This window comes from Dunckerocampus dactyliophorus, chromosome 6 (assembly GCF_027744805.1).
Source record: "Dunckerocampus dactyliophorus isolate RoL2022-P2 chromosome 6, RoL_Ddac_1.1, whole genome shotgun sequence".
NCBI lineage: Eukaryota > Metazoa > Chordata > Actinopteri > Syngnathiformes > Syngnathidae > Dunckerocampus > Dunckerocampus dactyliophorus.
In genome coordinates this window covers 26,185,835-26,210,649 of record NC_072824.1, presented here as the reverse complement: position 1 = coordinate 26,210,649, position 24,815 = coordinate 26,185,835, and the positions used below count along the sequence as shown (strand labels likewise).

At 40.9% G+C, this 24,815-nt stretch overlaps 1 protein-coding gene across 5 annotated transcripts in view; it reads left to right on the top strand.

Moving 5' to 3' along the window:
- The window catches only part of tenm3 (teneurin transmembrane protein 3), a 247,966-nt gene that overhangs the window by 12,139 nt on the left and 211,012 nt on the right, over nt 1-24,815 (top strand). The window contains exon 1 of one of the 5 annotated variants that reach the window (XM_054779771.1): nt 21,544-22,004. The exons of the other annotated variants lie outside the window; for them this stretch is intronic. The gene's annotated coding sequence lies outside the window, so the exon portion shown is untranslated. Of the gene's footprint in view, nt 1-21,543; nt 22,005-24,815 lie in introns of those variants that run through there. 5 annotated transcript variants of the gene reach the window in all.

The window sequence follows — 24,815 nt, the reverse complement described above, 5'->3', positions numbered from 1 at the left end:
GGGGGTCAAAACGTTTGCTGCTTGGATCAAATACTTATTGCTTTCAATCAAACACAAACTGATATTTTTACTGGATTTATTTTCTCTCTCTTTGACAATAAAACTAGCATACTAATTCTGAACCGTTCATATCTTTGTAAGGGTGTAAACTTCCAAAATCAGCAGGAGATTGTAATAGCTGTTTATTTTTTTGGCCCGGTTCTAGGGCCAGCATTTCTTCCAGACAAGTAGTCATTGATTACACAATGTAAAAGGTTTTCAAAATTGTTTAAAAAAATAATAGCAATATATTTGTTTAAAGTCCTGAACTCTACATCGAGAAGGAAGATGGACGAAGAGCCCTGAATGAAAGTACAAAGGGTATATACAGTAGTTGTTGCACACCTCTAGAAAGTGAAAGTTAAGCTTGTGTGAGTGTGAACAATGCATCTATTGTATGTCTGCCTCTTTCTTTTTTTTGTCCCCCAACAGTCATATTGTTGGGGGAATGATTGTTGCTGTATGATTGTGCTGTGTGAGTGTGTGTGTGTGTGTGTGTCAAGAAGGTCTTCTTTGAGAATCTGTTAGACAAATGCACTGAGCTAACAGGTTGAATGTAAAGATGTGATAATAATATCTAACAGGATCAAACTATTGGAAGTATTGGTCTTGCAATGGAGCAGGACAGCTTTGTTAAACAGAAGGTCAGTCACTCCTCTGCATTTATCACGACGAAAATGTGTCTTTGTGCAGTTCTACGTGAGAAAGAGTATTCAGAAAACTGGAAAGATGTCAAGAGTCCAACTTCGGAGTCACAAAAAACACAGGCATGTACATAGGCTGGAAGGCACTTGTCACTGCTTTATCCTTCCATAGAGAGGAAAATACTTTTTTCAGCAGCACAAGCTGGAGACAGCAAGTCAAATGCATTAAATCTATTTTTATGCTCTGCTGAATGAATGAATGAATGAATGAATTTGACTGTCATAATGGAGGGTTATAAAAACCAAGTTCAACAGAAGGTGATCAGACTTTTACAACAAAGTACCAGAGCCTTTCCTAGAGAAGGATAGGGTGCATGTACTTCATATACAGACACAAGGTAAGACCACAAATGTTTTTTCAGTTAATACAATAAATAAATAAATGAAACAAATGAGTATTTTTAGGACAAAATGTTTCCGGAAAGTGACTTATTCTCTTCTTGTTGTTGTCCTCCACACCAGCCCTCACCCTCACCGCCGTCACTGCATTAATAGCATGCAAATATGTCAACAAGGAAGGATGGATGGATTACTGTGGATATTGCTCTGCCATGTTGGCACAGAGGAACAAAATGTCAAACTAAAGCCAATGAACTTCAGGTATACTAGTGGAAGCCCTCTGTGATTAGTAGGCACTCTGGAAGGTCTGTCAGATGGAAAAGAGGGAACGTAGACGAGAGCTGAGGGAGGGAAAGGTAAGTTCGGAGGGGGGGTGTGGGAGTAATTCCTTGCACACATCTCAGTCATAAATATGGAAAGGAACTGTGCGGCTGAGCCAGTCCTCCTACGTGCAGAATGTTACTGTGCCTCCTTGGCAGGCTGAAAAAGCATCCAGCTAAGAGACACACAACGCAGACTAAGATGTTATGAGGAGGGGAGACAAGTGAACCCAAGAGCAAGAATGTGCACACTGGCAGGATTCTGCTGAACTTCTTTCTTTCCACTAACCAATTTAAGTTTTATAAGAAAGGAACAGGGCATGGGGAGTAGTCATTGGCAGAAACATTGTCAAAGCTGAGTAGAAACCCATCTGAACAAAAGTGATGCTCTGACAGAGTGACGTACAACAAGACTAATATCCAGTCACCGCTCGCCACTTGGCGCTTCTATTTCAAAAATATATGAAATCGTGCTGTTTTGTGGTTGAATACAGCCTAGTTTTAGTAAAAAGAAATATGCATATTTAGACTAATTTTACGCATTTTTGCCAAAATGAATCATTTTTAATCATAAAAATTGTCCAAAAATGCATTCAAAGACGTGTATATGTAGTACAGGTAGGTTCCCGAAATACCAAAATACTTTGTTTACAATCATTATAAATGTTTTAAGGTTTAAAACCCCTCCTGGCGTTAAAAATATTGCTCCTGCCGTCGTACTTTCCTCCTCCTGTCCTACTCCTTGAACCGAAGATTCATTTATTTGGTAATGGCCGCCCGAGTGACTTCTTCTTCTGTTGTTTATTGGTGGTCAGCAAGCAGCTCACACAGTTAGCTAGTTTGCTAGCGACCATTGACCACAACAGGAAACGGCACAAAGGAGATTGATTGACAATGGTCTACAGCCAATCAGGATGCAGAACACAATGGGCGGGTTCTCTCATAGCCAATAAGGACTGATATGTAGCCGACTATTTTCTACTGTGGGTTCCTCATATGCTTGTAAATGCACATAAAGACATACTGAGACAAGAGGGGCTGCACACATCTTCAACTCTCACATGAGTATACAACACCCTCTACTGGTAGCAGTAGTAAATACAATAGCAGACACATACAACAGAGCACCAGTGGATCGCTGTAATACACCACAGGAATGCAGAACACAATACGCGTTCATAGGCAGTTAAAAAAAGAAACGTGCAAAATCTGCGAAACACTGAATCCACGAAAGGTATTATTCTACACTGTCCATTAGGTGTCAGTAATGTTACTGTAATGTTCGGTGAGACACACAAGCACCAAACTTCTTTGACGGAACAACAGGCTTTTATTGCCGGTCTGAACAACACAACAGGCACAATTATCTCTAATAAAAATCCTTCATAAAAACACGGGCTATAGTTGTGGGTCTTACCCACACAAAATTGAAACTCATCTCTGAACCCCCGACGTCACTTCCTGTCTCACTTATCACAGTCCTGTCTGGAACCAAGTAACCGCGCTCAACAAGTGTTTACTGTACTACCTACATACATTAATAAGAGGGCTAGCTAGCATCTAGCAGTTACCTGGAGGATCTCGGGCTTGAATAGGAGTACAGCATTTTTTTAAAAAACACAGCTTAGTTCACATGTGCATAGGTATTAAAAAAACATTTTCTTCTTGTGAAGAAAATATCTCTCCACAGTCACTGTCCTCGTGAAAAATGTCAGGTTGTTGAGAACATTTGTTGAGACAACAGGTACGGTGATTACATGCTCTCTGCCTTGAAAGACCAGAATTGTGTCCCATTACATTGCATTACATCACATTTATAATCAAATGTGTATAATGAAGCAGACCTCCAGAGAGTTACAAAACAGTTAAAACCCAGAACTGTATACGAAATCATTTTAACCCATAAGAATCCACAGACGAGTGCTTAAAGTAAAATGATGACTTTATATCGTTTTGTGTGGCACAAATGTACTTAAAAATCATTGAAACGGTGACATTTATTGAGTGTCTTATTATCGTTGTTGCTATTCTAACAAATCAAGTACGTCATGTCAGGCTTTCCATAGCAATTTTAAGGCTAAACCACAACATGAAGCATGAAGAAGATATTGTTTCATGTATTTTCAAATGACAGTAATTGAGGAGAAAGGTGTATGCAAGTGGTTCGAATGTTATAAATCATGATGGAAGGAAGTGGGAACCTTCACCCCAGGCGGTACTGTGTGGGAAACATGCAGGAATTGGGTATGGGCGAGAACAATGCTTATGGACTCGGATAAACAGGGGTAGTATAGTATAGATAATGGGAATACGTCGGTCCATCAGTATATAATGTATAATGTCCATGTAATACACACAGGCCTGAATCACCAACACTGGAAATATGTTTTCTTTCACATGTCCATGTAGATATCTATACCAGTTATGTCGGTATTAGACACATTCAATTGAATGTATTTTCCTTCAGCAGGACAGCAATTATAAATGTAAAAAAAAAATGAATGCAAATATGTGAAGCATGCAAATGAATGACAAAACAACACATCCAACCCGTCCTGACTTGATACCATCCATATTTTCTCATCAAACAACTGAACCAGCCACGTCGACAAACACGATGAAGAGATATGACATAGGAAAGAGAAGATCTGAGACAATCCTTGCTGAAAATAGAAACATTAACAAAGAGAAAGGCTTTGAACCAGCGGGATCACAGACTCCTCCAAGTTAACAGGATGAATGTGGCCTCAGTTTTCTTGCCAGTGTATTCTCATAATATTATGTATTCTGTTTAATGTTATGACACAGTCATAGATTATGCTTGTGTTAGTATGGGGAAAAGACTACTACTACAGATACATGCATGGTGTAAGGTGATAATATACTGTAGATGTACTTTGCTTTAAAAAAAAAAAGTGGCATTCCAGTAAAAATGCCGTAAAAGTTATTTACTGTCCATTAAGACATTTTGTGTGGTTGTTCATCAACGAACCAGCTGGTAACATTGTACGGGCGTCATTTTGAGTCATCCAGTTGATAGCCATATCCAAAATTTGTAAGCACAAACACACAAAAACACACGTTTGACACAGATGCAACAAATTGAATGAAATAGTGACAGAACAGGGATTAATTCGAAAGGTTGCAGATCAGTGAGAACTTGTCAGCAATGACCCGCATTTGTTTCCACCGAGTACCTCTCTGAGTCAACCGGAAGTGACGACAAGGTCACTTAGGGACTTCAGACTTCAGTGGTCCCCAACCCCCGGGCCACACAGAAAGAAAAAATGATTTTCATTATTTTTTTTGTTTGTTTTATTTTGAAAAGTGGCCGGACTCTCTCTGTTACATCCGTCTCACTTGACGCATGTCCATTGTGCGTGTGCTAACTTTATCTCATGCCGCACAGATAGACTACTACTGTATTTTTACCATTTTTCTTTCACCTCATATTTGGTCTCAAATGCTGATACTATGTGGGAATGCATAAAGGTAAGTTTTCATGACTTTTTGAGGGCTAATGTGCACGTTTGTCTCAAGTTAATTCATGCTAGCACACTGCCTTTTCCCACACACGTCAAACAGCGATGTAATAATCTCTCTGGAAAAACTTGGCTGGCACTTGAACTGGTGGATGGTGGGTCGGCATTCATTTTGTGCTTTTAATTTGATGTTATTCATGTCTTAGTTTTACACAATACATCATAAATAAGATAAATTAGATCGCTATAATGTACCCGTCGGACATCACAAAAGGTCATTACTCAAAGTAACAGTCTGACTCACGGCCATCATCTAAGAAAGAACGGTAAAATCATCACACGGTAACTTAACACTCAAAAGGTAGGTAATAAATATACAAAAAAGTACCAATACAAGTGTAGGATAAAAAAAACTATCTTAACAGCTTCCCATCATGCCTTGCTTCCCACCAAAGCAAAGTAAAGCTGCTTGCAGTTCATTCAGCAATGACGGCAATGACACCGGCTGTCGTAGCAGCCGAATGGGACTTTTATGCCAATATCAGCTGATATCAGTCTGACGTCTCTAATTTGAACACATTCAAAGTGTGCCACTACGGATTCTTACGGAACAGATTTTTTCCTGTGATACTGAAAATGTACTTTTGAATAACTTTCATCCCTGTTTGCGCTTTTCCAACTCAGTTTTTACTAACCGAAATGCATTTTGCATGTATACATATCGTAGCTTCAGGCAGATGGTATGGGGAAATGTAAGGCCAGGATACTGTAGCATAATATAGTATGCTATAGTATTTTATTGGTATTCTTGAAAGGAGGTCGGACAGACATTAACACGTAACCTCGTCAATAAAAGACAGATGGACTTCTATATGACTCCAGCGTGGGCGAGTTGTAAGCTGCTTCTGGTGTCATGGTGTTGGAGAGGTGACAGGATGACATGTGTCTCATTATCACTGCTCGGTGACAAGCACATGTAATCCTCTGCAACCCAGCCCTTTCCTTTTTAAGTTGCCCTCACTATTTTTCTAAGAAATCAGTGAAACGGTTGTGTTGCTATAATGTATGCATGCGCTTACATTTTACAACAAAGCTGTAATTATCAGTAGCAAATCTAAATTTTTACCGATATCTTTTCATGTCATTTTTAATATTTGGATTTAACTGTAGTTTGTGCACACCTGGAAGTAAGAACGACTCAAACAAAGTTAGATTTGACAAACTGCACCTGTAGATTTGTCCTTACCAACTATCATGACTAGGACTGTCAAAACGGAAGTTTCCTTTAACGACACTATTTTTTTTTTGACGTGCACCTAACGTGCACACGTCCTTTTTGACCCTGGGCTGACGCCGTAGTTGTCACGTGTAGCTCCAAGAAGAAACAAAGGGGTATTTTCATTGGTAAATTTAGCTTCAAAAGTTATTTGGAACTACTGTCGCTGTGATTGGAATTTTCACAAACTACGTTGTTGTCGACTTGCCAGAGAGAAGCGGGAAGGTACTGAAGCACTGCTGGTATTTTTTAAATTGACATTTATGCAGTGGTACGACATACGAGTGTGAGCTAAAATTTGGGTACAAGCTGCAAGTTAACAGCAGGCATAGCGGAGGACAGCTATGTTGGGGCTTCTGTCAATTAGCGCTAGCAGCGCTAGCCTTAGCTAGAATTAGCAGTGCACCAGCTAGTCATCAACACATCAGTAAAAAACATACATACATTATAGCGAACTATGGCAGGAACAACATCAAATTAAAAGCACGAAAGGAATACAGCCTAGACTTTTTTCCCCCCAAAGAGGTTGTGTACCATAAATACGCACATTAGCACTCAATGAGGTCATCAAATCTTACCTTCATGCATTCCCACATAGTATCAGCAAATATGCAAAGCAAATATTACATTAAATAAAAAGGGTGAAAAAACAGTATAGTAGTCCATCTGTGTGAATTCCTCTTGGAGATGAATAAAGTATCTACTTTTGCAGTGTGTGAGAACGGGTGAAGGTGTGTTCAAGGGCAGTCAAACAAAACGGAACAAATAGTCACTCGCATTCAGCATGCAAAAACTGGGGGATTTCTACCTCTATTTTTATTTTTTTGAACCCACCATCCACCAGTACGAGCCTGGATTTTGCTTTTCAGAGAGGTTGTGTACTGAACAAATATTAGCACTCAATACGGTAATGGAACCTTACCTTTATGCAGTCCCACATAGTATCAGCATTAGGAACCAAATGTGAGGTGAAAGAAAAAGGGTAAAAATGCAGTATAATTGTAGTAGTACTGCGCAGCATGGGACAAAGTTAGAAGGTGCATTCAAGAGCTGTCAAACAAAGTGGGACAAAACGGCGCTCGCATTAAACATGCAAAAACTGTGGGATTTCTAACTGTATATTATTTTTTTAGTTTTATTGAATCGTTTACCACAATAAGATTTACATCCCTACTTATTATAGGTAAAAACCTTTTCCATCTACGATTAAATGTGATTAATTATGAGTTAACTATGGACAAAATTTTGATTAATTGTGATTAAATATTTTAATCGACTGACAGCCCTCATCACGACATCACGATTAATAAAACCTTTAAAAAATAGCGGCGGCTCAGAAGTACAAACCGTGTATCCAAGGGATTTACTAGCCAACAAAAAACGGTCTTTTCAACGATGGTAAAGGCCTGGTCATCCAGCGCCATCATTTCCATGATGAAATCACAGACCGCTTTAACCGTCGGGTCATCTCTGGCAAACCTTTTGGCACTTTTCAAACGATGCGGCGATAGGAACAAGCACCGAGCGATGCTAGGTGGCTCATAAGCTTTGATGTGTTGTAGCTCAATGTTTTTTTTTTCCCCTCATCGCGGAATGTTTGCAGAGTATTTTGGGGAAATGAAACAGTGAGTAGTCCCACACGATCAGCGCCATATCTGTTTACAAGTGAGCTCAGGGGAAGTTACGACGGGCCGTTTGCAGCAGGTCGCAGAAAAGGAGCGCTTGATTTGCTCACGCTAACCTGCCTACAGCAAAGTTGCCTCATTGGAGCTTTTTTTTTTGTTATTGGAGCTATTCTTTAATGTGGTCGGATCTATTGGTATGACATCATAATTCCTCATTTGCTATCATTGTAGTGCACCCCAGTATGAAGGATATTTTGTTAACTTCAATTAAACCTGAGCCATTTTGATCGAAAAGACAAAATGTACATGTAGAAGGTCTACATGGGTGATGATGGTGGTATTAGCTGACTGGTTCTGTGAACATATGTGTGTTGATATTGAGCAATTACCATAGCAACACAGACACAACCCAGCAGGCCCCAGTACCGGGGTTCTGCGCTTTTAAAAGATTAAAAACATTCCCAGTTTTCATTTTAATTTGGGTATTGATTCTCTGCTTTGTGGGAGGTTCATAGTTTGCAGAACGCTAATGTGACAAATTGCTGATTATTCATTCCATTGTTCGTTTCCATTGAGAAAATCTGACTGTTGAATTAGACAGTAAATACATATTTCTTTTTGTACTCTAAAAGCTCTTGCAGTGATTAGCGAGATAAAGGCGGTAAGTAGCAACGTGCATCTTGGAGTGGAGATAACTATTCTAAAATCCCGTTCATTATTACATTTAAATTAGATGCACTGTCATGTTGTGTTCAAGCGATGCTTTTAATTTAGCTCATTTATAACAGTCTATGCTAAAATTAATTTGGAGTGTATAAACAAAATGCAGTTTTATTAAAAGCCCAGATGATGACGACTTTCATGTGAAGATGACTTAATCATATGATAACAAACATATCACATCACATCAAACTCGGGGAATGTAAAATCTGACGGAGCTGACTTCCTTTGAGTGTTGGGAATCAGTTCCAGTGCACAAAAAAAATACTTGAAAAATTAATTTTTCATAATAATTTGCACAAATAGATTTTATGCTTCAATATTAAGTCAATTTCGCTCAAGTAAAACATACTTAACACAATACTGACGACACAGGTTTCCCTTGCCACTTCGCTCTTTGAGTTTTCCTGCTTCACTCTATCATAGTTTTTCAAAAATAATATTTCATTTCATATAAAATACACATATTCAAGTAAATGTTATGTATTGCTTTGTCAATTAGGCATGATAGGCATAAACACGGCTACATAAACAAAAAAATAAATACAAGGCATTCAAAAGACGCATTCAGACATTGGTGATATGTAGTACAACAGTCACTAGGTGTCTAATGTTACTGTAATGTTCGGGGAGACACACAAGCACCTGTTATTGCTGTTTGAATGCTCTCAACAGGCACAATAATCCCTCATCAAAATCCTTAATAAAAATGTGAGCTACTGTTGCTGCAGCAACCCACGCAAAGCTGAAACTCATCCCTCAACCCTTGACACCACTTCCTGTCCGCTCCTCACTAAACTCTCACTCATTGACATTAACACACACGAGCAGAGTCTCACTTATGTCTTACTCTTATTATCTTATTATTATCTACTATATTGAGTAATATGAGTGTAAAGGTGACTATAGGGGTGTTATTTCATGTCTAGAGAGCTCTAATGTTAAAACCGTATTTAGAAGGTCGTAAACAGTTTTTTTTGCTGCTCTAAATACTGTAAAACAATATTCAATTTATAAATAAGGAATCCTACTTTGTGGAAATGAACACAGTCGGGTCTGGACCAATTAACCTTGATAAATGAGGGATTACTGTACTTAATTTTTATTTAATAACTAAAGTCAACTTACTTTGTGTTGGCAGTTGTACCGCTACGTTTTGAAAAAAAGTTTTCATATAGTTTACTCAACCTACATAGTTCAATAATTGCATGAATAAATTGTGTATTTAAATCTCATACTTACTGGTACTTGATAAACTGTACAGTAAAGACTAATAAAGGAACTTTTAATACGTGTTATAACATCACAAATGTCGTTTTTTTTAGTGTGCTCTGATCTCTGTCAACATATACTTATTTATCTGTTGCAACGACACTTGTAAGACTTTGGATAGGGACAGGAGGTGCATATACTTTACCCGTCCCCTGTTAAATAACTGGTATAATTGCACATGCCTTATAGAGGGCATGGTCGTGATTAATAAAAGTCCTAAAGGGCACGTTTTGTGCAAAACGTAAGTGGGCACATTTACTTCCCCAATCCATCCCCACCGATTCTCCCTTTATCAGATCGGAGCTGCTGATTGTTACTTAGGGGTTATGGTGAAATGTACCATTGCATTAGTCTGAGGGAACAATTAGCAAAGTGCAAAACAAAACCATAACAAATGCTGTGGAAAAGGCTACCCATAGGAAAGTTTTACTGCTCTAAGCTTAGTAGGGGTGTAACAATCCATTCACTACATCAATGCATCCATTTATATTCCGAAGATTCAACTCCATCGATCTGGGTTCTCAAGTTTCCATTCCGGATGACATATTTATCGATCTAACATAGTTTAAAAGGTAATCAATCGATTGAATCGATACTAGGAAATAAAGCATTGGATTTAAGCACGGCAGGCTTTATAGGGGTGTATGTTATTAGCACTTTTACTGATAAAGATAAATTAAAGTTACTCGACTCAGTCTGCCTGTCTGTGACGTCATCACCTTCCGGGTACGTGGTGGTCATGGGAGTTGTAGTGGACCTGTGAAACACAGTTCATACAGTACGCTGCTTCTTCTTCTTCTTACGCAAAGCCGTACGTCAACGGTGCTGCCATATTGGATGTGGCAAGAGCCGGAGCGGATAAGATGCCTCATTCATGCGCTGAATGGAAGTGTACTATCCGTTTTACTGCCCAAACCAAATCCCAGGGAATAACCTTTCACTAAGCGAAAGCTACAACACAAGAATTGCTAAACAAAACGGTGGAACAGGACGAGAGCAATGAAAATGGCAGGAAGACAAGGAATCAGTGGGAGAATTAAGCTTAATGTAAGCAACAAAAAGATGAAAAAAAATAGACCTTAATAGAAGAAACCCAAGTATGGTGAAAAACCCGCACAGTTCTTGGCGTGGTAATGAGAACCGTGGAAGACGGGGAAGAGGACTGCCACAGCCACTGTGCTTTTGAACACGACTAATTGGGAAGCGGCTGCAGGTGTGTCTCGTTGCTCCGCCACCATAGTGGAAGTAACGGAACCTTGCAGAGGAAACACAAAAATGAACCAGTTGAGGGAAACAATACCAAATAAAAGGCAGGGCGGAAAAGCTTAACATGACAGTCTGAGTTATTCTGTAATGTATTGTGCTGTCTATTGGTTCACTGCATTGACGGTTGTCTTGTTTCTTTTCTCTCGAAATCTCTTGTTGAAGAGTGAGAACATTAGACTTGATTAGGACATTCTTCTCACAGTCAGACTGTGGGGGGGGAGGAAAAAAGTACATAATCTGCTCTGCAATTTGAACACGTGCAGGAAACAAGCGATTGTGATGAATCAAAGAAGGGTAAGGAAACAATGAAAGAAAAGGAAAGTCAACAAGCAAATGAATTGCCAATTTCTGGTTTTGTCAAGTGTGGAAGGCAACTCTTGAGGAAAATCTGTTTCCACTAAAACATTCAGAGAGCAGCTTCGCTCTGCGTGTGTGTGTGCGTGCGTCTTGTGTGTTTGACTGGATGAGGGTTGCTCTACATTCAGCAGAGCAGGACTGATCGGTTTTCTTTATACTGCCACATCTGTGATTGACAGATTTATAGAAACCATATAGCATTGATTTTTACATGTGTGGTGCCCGCAGAAGAACATGCAACACATGAGTCTTTAAAATGAAGCTTGATAGTCTGTGTTTGCAGTGTAATAAAATGCATGTGTCTGTTATTATCCAGACAATACCTGTATTCTTATCATCAGCATACTATCCATCCATCCTTGGTCGCAGGGGTATGCTGGAGCCTATCCCAGCTGACTTTGTGAAAGAGGCGGGGTACACCCCGGACTGGTCGCCAGCCAATCGCAGGGCTCATATAGACAAACAACCATTCACGCTCACATTCATACCTATGGACAATTTAGAGTCACCAATTAACCCAACATGCATGTACCTGGAGTACTCCACGCAGAGATGCCCAACGGAGATTCGAATCCAGGTCTTCCCGATCTCCTGACTGTGTGGCCAACATTCTAACCACGTGCGGCCCATCAGCATACTAGAATATATTATTAAATTATATACGTAATTATATACGTATATACAATATTAGGTTTCAGGGATCTTGTGTTGTCACATTGATTACTGTAAATTATCAGTCAGCTGAAATTCTTTCTTTATCTTTTTCTTCTGTCAGGCGTGTCCAAAAATGGTCCACAGAGAGACGCATACAGAAAAAAATGGCGCGTGCAGGCGCCAATTTATTTGATATTTTTCATCTTTTGTTTAGTTAATTACACGCAAACCCAACTCAATTAAGGTCCAAATGTTATATACGTAGTGAAATATATTTAACTCAGCTTTGTGTGATAGCTGACAAAGCAAATTGTCATTAAAGGTGCAGTCTGTAATGGTTGGGTAGGGGGCGCTAGCGTTCGGACGTGCAATATCCCGCCCTCTGCATGCTCAGCCATGACGGGTAATTGTCAATAGCTTCTAAGAAGGAGCCTCCACGTCAAAGTCCCTGATAGCGAAGAAGGTCAAGATGCTCCAGAATTGGCCAGCCCAGTCATCAGACACGAATGTTATTGAGCATGTTTGGGGTTAGATGAAGGAGGAGGCTTGGGAGATAAAACCAAAGAGTCTGGGGCTTGTGCCAGACTGCTTTCTTTGCATTCCAGGTGATTTTATCAATTAGTTATTTGAGTCATTGCTGAGGCGTATTGATGGAGCCCTGCAAGCTCATGAGAGTCATACACAATCTTAAATCTTCTTACCGAGGCACCCTGACTTTGTGGTTGTCTAGCATGTTTTTGTTTTCAATGGTTAATATAATATCCATACATTATTTTTTATGCAACACAACTTTTGTCCGAGTACAATCTGACCTTTCTGTTAAGTGATAAACTCAATGAATGATAGAATAATTTATTTTGCTTTAAGAAGCATAATCCTTTGCCCATGTACCTTCTGGGTGCCTTATTGATGAAAGGAAAAGTGGTTAGGGTGTTCAGGAACAGCTGAAAACTGCTGTCACTGTCCATTATTTTGGAAGGGTCTGACGGTGCATGTGTTTGTAATCAGATTTTTTGGTCCAGAACCTTCGGTTTGGTACAGTGGCGTGCCAATTTTAACATTAAGAGATGGACAGTGCAGCCCAGCCTTTGGCTAGCAGGAGTTATGGCTAGAGATAGTGCCAAGGAGAAGCCAGAGCTTGAAAACCCTCTTCCGTTGTTAAAGTCTCCTGTTTGGGAACACTTGGCCTTCTCAAAATCCTGTTATACTGTTATACTGTCTTACTTTCAGGAAAAAGAAACTTTGTAAAATATTATACCTATTAATTCATTTTTATCATTTTTATTTGAGATTGAATGAGCCATGTCAAAGAAAAAATAGCAAAAAAAGACAAAAAAATCTATGAATTTAAAGAAAATATTGGAGGATTACTGATTGTAGTTTGCAGTTTTTTATAGTTAATTTTAAAAATCATTAACACTGTGTGCACAAAATCTAAGAAGCTTTATTTTTTGCATTCTCTTCCATTACTGTTCCCCAAATAAACCAAACCATGTGCACCGATGTGCGTACTGGTCTGTGATTATGGCGTACCGTACCCCCCTACTATTTTGTATTGTCGACATAGTTATGTAACCGTAGAAACCCTCGGCATTGATTGATGTGAGCTGACAGCTAGGGAATAACCATGTGACGTCTCAGATAGACCTGCTAACAGAAAGAGGTAGACCCACTGGGCCATCATTGCTAATGACACTCATGCCAAGTCAGGCTCCTGACTCTCCGAACCAGTTGGAAGCTTCCCTTGGGGTGAATACACAATTGAGTGCTTTTGAGCCAACTTATTCCCAATTCCCCTTTCTGACAACAAGCAGAGAAATCTGGTACTGGCCTGACACAATCTTCAGCACCGGAATACCTAATCAAGATTGAAAAGATTTTTATTCTCAATTCGCCATATGTGCAGTCCATGCAGAGAATGTAAATACTGTTTCGCTCAACAACAACAAAATAAAATACAACATAAATCAACGTATGCACATTCCACAAGTAGTACCATGCCATTGTTGATCAACGTGCACAACAGCAGCTTATGTGATGCACAGCGGCCAGACGTTTAGATACATTCATCGTGGGAATGAATGTCATGTTCATTTTGGGTCCTCAATCATTTATTTTAACCATTATTTTTCCACTTTGGAATAATTATACGTCTTTAATAGCAAGAACTGGGTGCGCAAAAAATGAATTCATGTTTGTCACAGATTCTGTTCTTTACTTTTGTGGGCAGAATTTCTAGGCGCAGCCAGGGTGTTGACGGGTTCCGGTTTGGTGGCTGCAGGATTGGGTCTCTGCTTTTTGCAGATGATGTGGTCCTGCTGGCTTCATCGAGCCGTGACCTTCAACTCTCACTGGATCGGTTCGCAACCAAGTGTGAATCAGCACCTCCAAGCCTGAGTCCATGGTTCTCGCCTGGAAAAGTTTGGAGTGCCATCTCTGGGTCGAGGATGAGATTCTGCCTCAAGTGGAGGAGGTTAAGTACTTCGGGGTGTTGTTCGTGAGTGAGGGAAGGATGGAACGTGAGATTGACAGGCAAATTGTTGCGGCGTCTGCAGTGATGCGGACTCTGCATCGGTCCGTTGTGGTGAAGAGGAAGCTGAGCCGAAAGGCGAAGCTCTCAATTTACCGGTCGATCTACGTTCCTACCCTCAGCTATGGTCATGAGCTTTGGGAAGTGACCGAAAGGACAAGATCACGGGTACAAGTGGCCGAAATGAGTTTTCTCCGTAGGGTGGCTGGGCTCTCCCTTAGAGATAAGGTGACAAACACTGTCATCCGGGAGAAACTCTGAGTAGAACCCCTGCTCCTCCGTATTGAGAGGAGCCAGATGAGGTGGTTTGGGCATCTGGTTAGGTTGCCTCCCGGATGCCCCCCTGGGGAGGTGTTCAGGACACGTCCAACCGGTAGGAGGCTTCGGGGAAGTCCCAGGACATGTTGGAGAGACTGTCTCTCAACTGGCCTGGGAACACCTCGGAATCCGCCGTGAGGAGCTGGACAAAGTGGCCAGGGAGAGGGAAGTCTGGGCTTCCCTGCTTAGGCTGCTGACCCTGCAACTTGACGTCGGATAAGCGGTAGAAGATGTATGGATGGATGGATGTTGGATTTTCTGTCATTTGCAAGGGTCAAAATTATACAGCACATACAGTTACCTAAATCTTATAAGTGGTCCTGAAGCTTCCAGAATGTACAGGATGTTCACAAAGTCTACACAGGATGTACTCAGTGGTTTTTAATCACATTGCATTACTTTGGGACTGCGTGATCGTGGGTTCCTAAATCAAACATTTCCAGACCGTTGGATTGGAAGAGATGGCCCAATTATCTGGCTGACTTCTTTCTATGGGTTATGTTAAAGATGCATGGAACAAAGATACACAGACATCAATAGCCTGAAGCAAAAGATCAGTGATGTCATTGCCAGCATTAATGACTGACGTGATTGTGCGTGAACAGGTATACAGTGGGTTTTACAGTGGGATTAATAGTAATTAAGCAATGATGAAGTGAGGGACAGTCCCAGTGGTTATGCAACGTGTACAGTTTGGGAACGCCTGTGGTCATGCGTGAGCATTTGTGTCGAGCCCAGGCCGGTGTCTTCTAACTGTGTGGCACAGCGCTCACTCAAGTTACACAAGTTTTGGCCCTGATGATGATAATATGACTTAAGCCACCTTGGCACTTGCACAGTTTTTGTCCCCGCAATGGTACGCAATTTTGCGTGCCAATGGGTAAATTTGTCATAAACTGGTGTGAAGTATGTGCAGACAGCAGGACTGCGTTCCAGTGCACAAAGAAAATGTTGAAATGTTTAAAATTGTTGGCACGCATAATCTTCATGCACTTTTTTAAACTGGTCGTGAATGTCGGTCAACCTATTTGCAAACAATGCAAGCGGTGCGTATCAAAGCGTGTCCCTTTCCCACCCTACATGCATTGATTTCACGCACTCTGCAGTACATAAAAGCATGCGTGTAGTCCTGGCATTTCCCAAGAAGACAAGAGGGAGAGCAAGGCCAGCGCTGCCTGGACTGGAAGAACAGCCCAGGCAAGAAACCGAGGCAGGAGGAGAGTCGGAAGTTACAGAGAGGCATATTTCTCCCCTGTCCCCCTCCACAATAGTACTGCAGCTGCAAGATAATACTGTATAGACACTGTCCTTTCTGCAAAGACAGCTTCTTCTCTGGAGTTCAACATCTTCCATTCCAAAATATAGTAATCCCTCCGTTATCGCAGTTAATTGAGTCCAGACCCAACCGTGATGAGTGAATTTCCATGAAGTACGACTTCTTATTTATAAAAGCAATGTTTTTGCTGATAGAGCATAGAAAACATGTTTACCACCTTATAAATATGAGTTTTGACATTATTAGAGCCCTCTAGACATAAAATAACACTCCCATAGTCACCTTTACGCTCATATTACACAATATACTAGATATAATAAGAGTAAATAAGCCATTTAAGAGATAAATAAGACTTGTTCTTCTGTGTGTTTCAATAAATGTGTCGTGACGCCGGGGGTTCAGAGTTCAGAATTTCAGCTGACCGCAACAGTAGCCTGTTATTATTTTGATTATTATGTTATTATTGTGCCTGTTGTGAGATAATTCAAACTCGCAATAAAAGCCTCGCCATCATTTTTGGCGCTTCTTAATGCCTTGTATTTGTATTTTAGTTAGAAAATGCTTAATTTAGGACAAGAATACATACAAATAAGCATCCTTTTTTTTACCCATACTGTAGGTCATGCTCAACCATGAAACAACATGACTAATGAATTAATTTATTTTGTAAAAACCGTGATAGAGTGAAGCGAAAAGTATGGAATTTTGAAAATGTCAAATCCGTAGGGACCCTGAGTAGTGGGTTTATTAAAGCTAGGCGTGAAGCCTGCTATAGGACCAAATAATGCCACGGCTGCTTCATGGATGCGGGAAGTGGTGGCGACAATGCATACCCATGCGGGAACAACGCACGTTGTGCATGCTATGTCGTACACTAGACGTAAACAGTACTTGAAGTAAGTATGAATACGTCGTGTGGTAGCATAGCATTTCGCGCCAATGAGCGCCATTTTCAGTTACGAATTGACAGGACGCAAACAGCGCGCAAAACTAGTCTTCATGCATTCAGGCGTACAAACTAAAATGGCACGCATTGCCACGGTGAATTGCGGGAGGCACAATGTGTGCAAGGGTCAAGGTGGCTTTACTTTGCCTTGGGCAGCAAACAAGGAGACTGCCTTTGTGAGGTTTACAGTAGCTGTGCATTGAAGTCCCCCATGACTCGATGATCGAGGATGCGATTTATCATCCTGCGGTTGTTCATAGAAGGTATATTCTCATCCCCATCTGCTTCTTCAGTTATGAATACACTTGAACTCTTGTTGTCTTTGAGTGTCTGGATTAAATCCTGGTTGTGACGATGCATCATACTAGTTCCAACTTCTTGTTGCCTTTTCCGTTTCTTAGTTGAAAAGTAGACCTACTCCCCGGATGTGGTATGTTCATGATTTGGGTACAAGAATGTTTTTCCCTGAGTGTTTATTAGGGGAGTACTGATGTGTGTATTTGTAATTTTCGATCAGATTTCCTGGTACGTTTTCTGGTTGTGTACAACGGTGTACCGATTATTCTTCTGAATCTCTCAGAAGTTACGCTAAATCTAATAATATACTGTAGATATGCCTCAAATATGAACCAGTATGAAACTGTGTATTTTATCAAGGATTTTTTTCATGGTTTCCCCAACAGTTGTGAAGTTTCAAATTGATTTCAAGCCAATGAATTCGAAGCAACTTTTGTTAACAAGCTGTCTGAGGATGTGAGGATGTGGTCAGATAGTCCACAGAAAGTGCTGAAGAAAAAAGAGACAAGAATGTCAGTAACATTGCTGTCCAAAGGGGAAAAAAAAATCTTAAAATTTAGTATGTTCCTTTTTCTTTTTGGATAGACAGAACATTAGCTTTTTACAGCGACAATAAGTACATTTACTGCAGAAAGGTCATCGTTATGTGATTTCTTGTCCACAGCACGCCAATAATCGGCATAATAAATAACACAATTAAAGAAGTACCAGCCACTGTGGAGAGATCAAGGTATTATCTCACTGATTCGGATGCCATTTGTGCTATTTTCATGGAAGGAATTAACCTCCCTTAATCCACATGGACATCTGGCATTTTCACCAGCTGGACTCAAATCAGGATGAGATTCTATTTGCATGCTCAATGCTCACCAGTCACCTGACTGCTCACATTTACATTTTAGGAGTGAGGCTTTACATTGAGATCTGCCTGGAGCATCATGTGGAGGGTTACGTGGGTGACATAACCCTCCTGAAAAATGTAAGTTTAGAAAAAGTGGAACTTCCGAAGGGAAACGCAATCTGTTACACAACTAAGCTGTTTCAGCTTCAGAACAATTTCTCCCATATGGTGTAATATCAAGTGAATTAATTGTTTCCGTGCGTGTCAGTTATTTATTTATTTTATGGCTGAAAAGTGTGAAGACAGGTTTGTGCGCTTTTTGTGTCCTGTTTACGCATAAATTCCGCACTTGGCATGCAATTTGTGACGAACTGACCACGCCCCCGCACAAGATGGATGGATGGATGGATGGATACTTTTATTAATCTCCAAGAGAAAGTCACAAATTATTCACACCGTGTGAAGTACTGTTTACATCTAGTGCACAGTAACAATAGTATGCCACCAATTCCCGCATCCGTGAAGCAGTCGTGGAAGCAGATTTGGTCCCGCTGTGTCCCGTGTGAAGCCACGCAACAGCAGGCATCACTCCTATCGCTTCATTCCTCCATTTGCGAAGGACCTGCAAGGTATTGAACTCCAGAGAACTCTTTGTGTGGTGTGTGTTTTATATCCCTTACAGTCAAGATCAGTTTTAATATTTGTCCATTTCCTTGACGTCTTTGACGGCAACGTCTTCTGGTCCTCCATTTAGCCAGATGTATATTTTGCAGTTGCCGCTCTAGTGCCTCACATTTTCCCCGGCATCTTTAAGTCACATGCTTTCTTGGCGATGTCACCGTGTGTTTTAAATTAGAATATGAAAAATATAATTTTATTTAATATAAAAAATGTTAAAAATCTAAGTTGTGCACACAATTCTTGCTTTTAATGTCTCCTGACAGTGCAGCCAACATGCTAACCAATAGGCCACTAAGGGGCGTGTAATCATTCTATCCTGGAAAAGGGAGGGTTCCAATTAAGTACATGAATTAATCAAAATACATTTTAATTTTAATGATTGTATGGAATGATTGAATGTAAACTTTTGACCACAGCAGAACCAATGAGACCAAAGGCCCAGATGGAGTACCATCTTTTTTGCTCATATGCTGTGCAGGCGTTGTCATCAGCATGATGTCCTATTTAACAATACGCTCAAGGGACTTAGATTGTGCAGTCCCAGCTTTATGAAAGAGGCCATTCATAAGGCCAGTGCCCAAATGTCCATCCATCCTTCTACTGCTTAACCAAGAACGTTTTGCATGCTGTCCCACTGACGACACAGCTTCTCTCCATCTTGCCCAAATTCTTCCCCAAAAAATAAATTTACCTTGGCATGAATCTAGCTGGAAGCTGTAACTCCAGCTTCCTTTCAGAACAGGATAAGAAGCGTGGACAATGAATGGTGCAATTCATGTATCATGTGTCCGTTTACAGTACTGTCAAAATTGATGTGCTTTTGAACTGAGAAGCGACTTCAGGTGTGTTTCGTTGCTCCGCCCAGCACCAGAATCTCCAGAGCAAACACAAATGGAACCAGTAGGAAATGATGAAAGTCCATCCATCCATACAGTTTTTTTCCGACTATTCGGGTCCCACTGCATTACCGCATTGTCTATCTCCCGTCCCTCATTTGTGAACAAGCCTTCGAGATACTTGAACTCTTCCACCTGAGACAAGACCTCGCTCCCAAACAGGAGGGTGAAATCCGTCTGAGAACCATGGCCTCAGATGGTGCTGTGTTTCATCCCAGAAGCTTCAGTAAACGCTAAAGTTTACAGACGTGAACAGGCTCGACTTCCTGCTGGCAATGCAAACCAGCCTCCTGCTCCGGTTGTACATGGACCAAATGGAATATAGGAACCTTGTACTCCCAGAACACCACCCTTTTGGGTGTAGAGCTGGTCCAGTGTTTCTTAGCCATAACGAAAACCACATTGGACCTCTTGTAATCGAGGTTCGACTTACGGATGTAGTCTTCTGTCCGGCACTCTGGGATTCTCTGACTTTCCTGGGGTCGCTGTACATTTGTGTCACAACACACCCTCCGGTCTTCTTGAAAAGGGGGACTGACGAAACTGCCAATCCTAAGGTACTGTTACCAACTAACACGCAATGTTGACGAGACCAAGACGGTCCCACAACATCCAGATAATGAAAATATTTTTTTAAGTATATTCCTTGGTGGGCTGCAAGATGACTTTGTGCTTAGCATATTGACTGCACAGTCAGGAGATCCTGGTTGGTATCTCCGTTGGGACTTCTTGCTGTGGAATTTGCATGTTTTGCCCGTTTGTGGGTTTTTTCCAGCTTTTTCCCACATTCCAAAAATATGCCTGTTAGGCTAATTTGAGACTCTAAATTGTCCATAAGTGTGAATGGTTCTTTGTTTATATGTGCCCTGTGATTGGCTGGCGACCAGTCCAGGGTGTACCCAGGCTCTTGCCTCAAGTCAACTGGGATAGGCTGACGCAAAAGTGAATAACATAATTTCTCATTTTTATCGCGGGGGATAGGCTCCCAAAATAGCCCGCAATAAGCGGAAGCCATGAAGCCATCTGTATTTTTGTACAATTTTTATACATGCTAAAGACATGCATTAACATTTTCTCTCTTGTTTAAACATTCTCAAAGTTCCAATTTCATTTGAATTTGAATGATCAACGTACGAGATTGGACACAAGAAATCAAGAGACTCATTCTTCTGATCGTTGCTTGTCCTGGTGCCGTTAGACTGTTTTTGTATCCTTGTTGAAACATATTCCTCCTCCTCGTCCTCCATGAACCGAAGATTCATTTACAGTATTCCATGCACATTACAGCCGCGTAACTTCTGCCTTCATTCAGCATGTATGATTGCTATGAACAGGAAACAGGCAGTCCTGCGCAAGGAGATTGATTGACACTGTGCTACAGCCAATCAGAACGCAGAACACAATGGGCGGGTTCTCCTTTAGCTAGTTAGAACTGTTGTGGCTCTATATACTGTATATACTGAGATGAAGTGGACACGTCTGGACATGTCTTCATGTACAACACCCTCTACTAGTAGCAGTAGCAAATACAATAACAGACCCAAGCAACAGAGCACCGATAGATCACTTTAATACACCACAAGGACGAAGAACACAATACGCCTTCCGACGTTGTTAAAAAAAAGTGCAAAATTGCAAAATAAAAAAAAAATGTGAATCCAGTCGTGTGTTAAAAATAGACATTTTTACAGGTGTCTCAATTACTCGCCATTCGACGGTGATCCCGGATGGTAACCCCTGGGAAAATCAGGGACATACTGTAACCCCTCTTGTCTTCACAAGTTGAAGCTGGTTATCCATGCAATAAGTTTAGCAAAAAAGCCACACCCATTTTTTTCTTTCCCAAACAATATCCTCTCTCCAACTGTCACTTTTCCCTTCCCTCCCTCTATTTTAATCTTGTAGGGGGGAGGCAGGATTAGGTGAGAGTGAGGGAAAGTTAGGAGATGATGGGAAAGAGAAAGAGATTAAGTAGATTGCACTTGTGAACTCCTTGAAACTCAGGTCAGATTATGTGGGACAGCAACGTGTAAGCAGGAAAGAAAATGAAGGGAAGAGCACTTATGCTGTTTGTGGATCGGTACGGATGGGTTTCATTCAGATTCATTTGGTTATTATGGGGAAGAGTTATTGAGAACAGCCAAGAGATGAGCAGAAAACATGAGGTAGGCTTCACATTCAAAGCAGATGTGCTTTTTTTCCTTGTTTATATATCCAAATAATTTATTATGTCATGTCACTCATTTCCCTACAATATTGAGAAGATTAGCTTTTGTTTGGGCAAATTCCAAGCTGATAACCACATTGGACAAGAGAAGATGCTGATGATGTTCTTTGTTCTTTGACTCCACTGTCCACAAGTACGTGAAGGTGGAAAATCCATTGTAGCGGATACTGTAAGCATGTGCCGGGTACCGGTTTTAACGTATACCACTGTATGAAAAAGTCCCGGTTTCAAAACCACTGAGATTGTCCGTCATACAGTTCCTGTGGTATGAGAGAAAGTGGTGGTCCACTATGTGGAAATACTTTGTCACGTCCTGTGTTATTCCTCGCAGTGGGAACTGGGCTTTGATGTGCTGAAACCACAGGCGTGGGCTGTGTTGCCAGAAGTTGGGTATAGATTGCACCGTTTTCAGCTGCCTCGTTAGCATTGAGTGGCGCTGGTACGGCCACCCTGTTGTCGCCGTTGTCGGTCGGCATATTGCTCACGTCGAGCGTCACCAAATGTGGAGATGTGAGAACAAAACAGGAGCCAAGGATGTAAAATTCTCTTGGAGATCAATTAAGTATCTATCTATCTATCGCTAAGTGGTTATTATTTATGATTGCATTTATTTGCATTTTGCCTTATTTATTGTAAGTATTTATTGTCTTGTAACAAGCTGCAGAATTAGCCTCAGTGGACCACATTGAGAACTGCATTTTATTTCGAGTTTTTTGTTATTTATTTTAGTACAAACGTTCCACTTCCACTGTGTTCTATTATATGGTTTAAAAATGACTGTTATGGCTTGAATTTTTTTCTATTTTCAATCTTCCATTTTCTTCTATTTTACATTTTCTAGAATTATAGGACAGTGAAACTGTGACTTCTACGTTTACAATTTTTTTGTCGCGTTTACAATTTATCATTTGCTGTCTCTTTTGGAGTCTTTCGGTTGCTTTCTATTATGGAAGTTTTAGGAGCTATTGCAATACAGTTGGCTACAGTGCACGCATGCGTGTGTGCACGTCTGATCAGCGCAATCCCCCACAAAGTCCCCAGCAAACACACACACACACACACACACACACACACACAAACGCACGCACACCACGTGTACCCCTAATGTAATTGTAAAGGAGTGATCACATCACAGTCACACGTGTGCGTGTTCACACAAACATTTGTGCTGACTCCCCGTCAGTGTAAGCCTTGAGCCTGTTTTCCGGAGAAAAGGTGACCGTAGTTTGGTTTGATGTGTGTGAGTGACAGTGGTAGAGACATGGAGTGACATGGAGTGACATGGAGTGACATGGTTTGAACATCATTTTGCTGCTGAGTCTTGTTTTGGTCATGTTGAACAATGCAATCGTGGCAGGTTCTGGACATTGAAAAATTGCAAGAATTTACATTTTGCACTGTTGGATCTTAAGGAGGTTCTAAGTGGAGCTTCAAAAAGGAAAAATGAGACATGTGAGTTTGACAAAAGAAAATATTTTGAGAAAGCTTAAAACCACAGCCTCTCAAATCCAAAATCTTGGCAAAAATGTGGATTCAATGTCTTTTTCTGTCAGGTTTTCCACACTCTCATGATCTCTTAATGGCAAAGGCAAAAACGGCTTTCTCTCTTTGAACGCAGTGAGATTGCTGACCTGCATAAGCAAGGCCTCTCGCAGCGCGCCATTGCCTGCTGAGGTTGGACGCAGCGATCTTAAAAGACGCTGAGGGTGGAACAAACAAGTCAAGTGGTACACCCCCAAAAATATTTGAATCCGTTTGGCTGTCCGTCAAGACACAAGATGACCCTCGTGGCGACTGCAGTCCAATAACCATCAGACGGCATCGCCGAGAGAAGGGCGTTAAGAACAAAGAACGTCTTCAAAGGCCTCGTCTCCTTCAAGGCCACGAAATTGCCGTTTGGAATTTGCACGAGAGCAGGAAAATGTTGTTCTTGTTGTCTTCGCACTTATAAAATGTTTTGTGTCCACTGTTTCATTTGATTGTACTAATAGTTATAACTATGCATGAGCACACATACAGTATGTATTTCTGCTATGATACAAATTAATGCCATACAGACTTGCTATGATTATTTCCTCAAGCCTCAAGGCCTTGTGTCTTCAGAACATGTCCTTCACATGGACATCTGAGCATTTTAAGATAGCTTTAGCTTCTCAGATTACCCCTTCCCCTCGCATATGCACATATAGCAACATCTCTTCCTGTAGAAGTTAAACATTTTCTCTAGAAGCCGTCTGTTCAGGTTGTATTTATGCAGGTTGTCTCCTTGCATGCAAGTTTTTATTAAATTATTCCTCTTATTACTCTCAAAGAACTTGTCTTGTCTCTTGTCTATTTTGAAGCCAGCAGAAAATTTTCCATTGACAAGCGGCATTGAAAAGTGGAAGAAAATGTTCTCTGATGAGAAAAATGTAACCTTAAGGGTCCTGATGGCTCCCAACGTGACTGCCGTGACATGGAGATCCCACCTGAGATGTTTTCCACACGGCACAGTGGAGGGAGTGCCATCATGATCTGGGGAGCTTCAGGTTGTGCAGGGGCGTCAAACGGCAGATGGCTATGTGGAGATTCCTCATGACTGAAGGCCCTCGTCTGTGTGGTAATGATTAGGCTTTTCACAATGATTAGGCAGTTCACAATGCCTGCTTGACAAAGGACGTATTCCAGAGGAACCATCCTGCGTGTTCCCCTTATTTATATCCAGTTGTGAACATTTGGGGATGGATGCCAAGGGAAGTTTCAGCTGCAG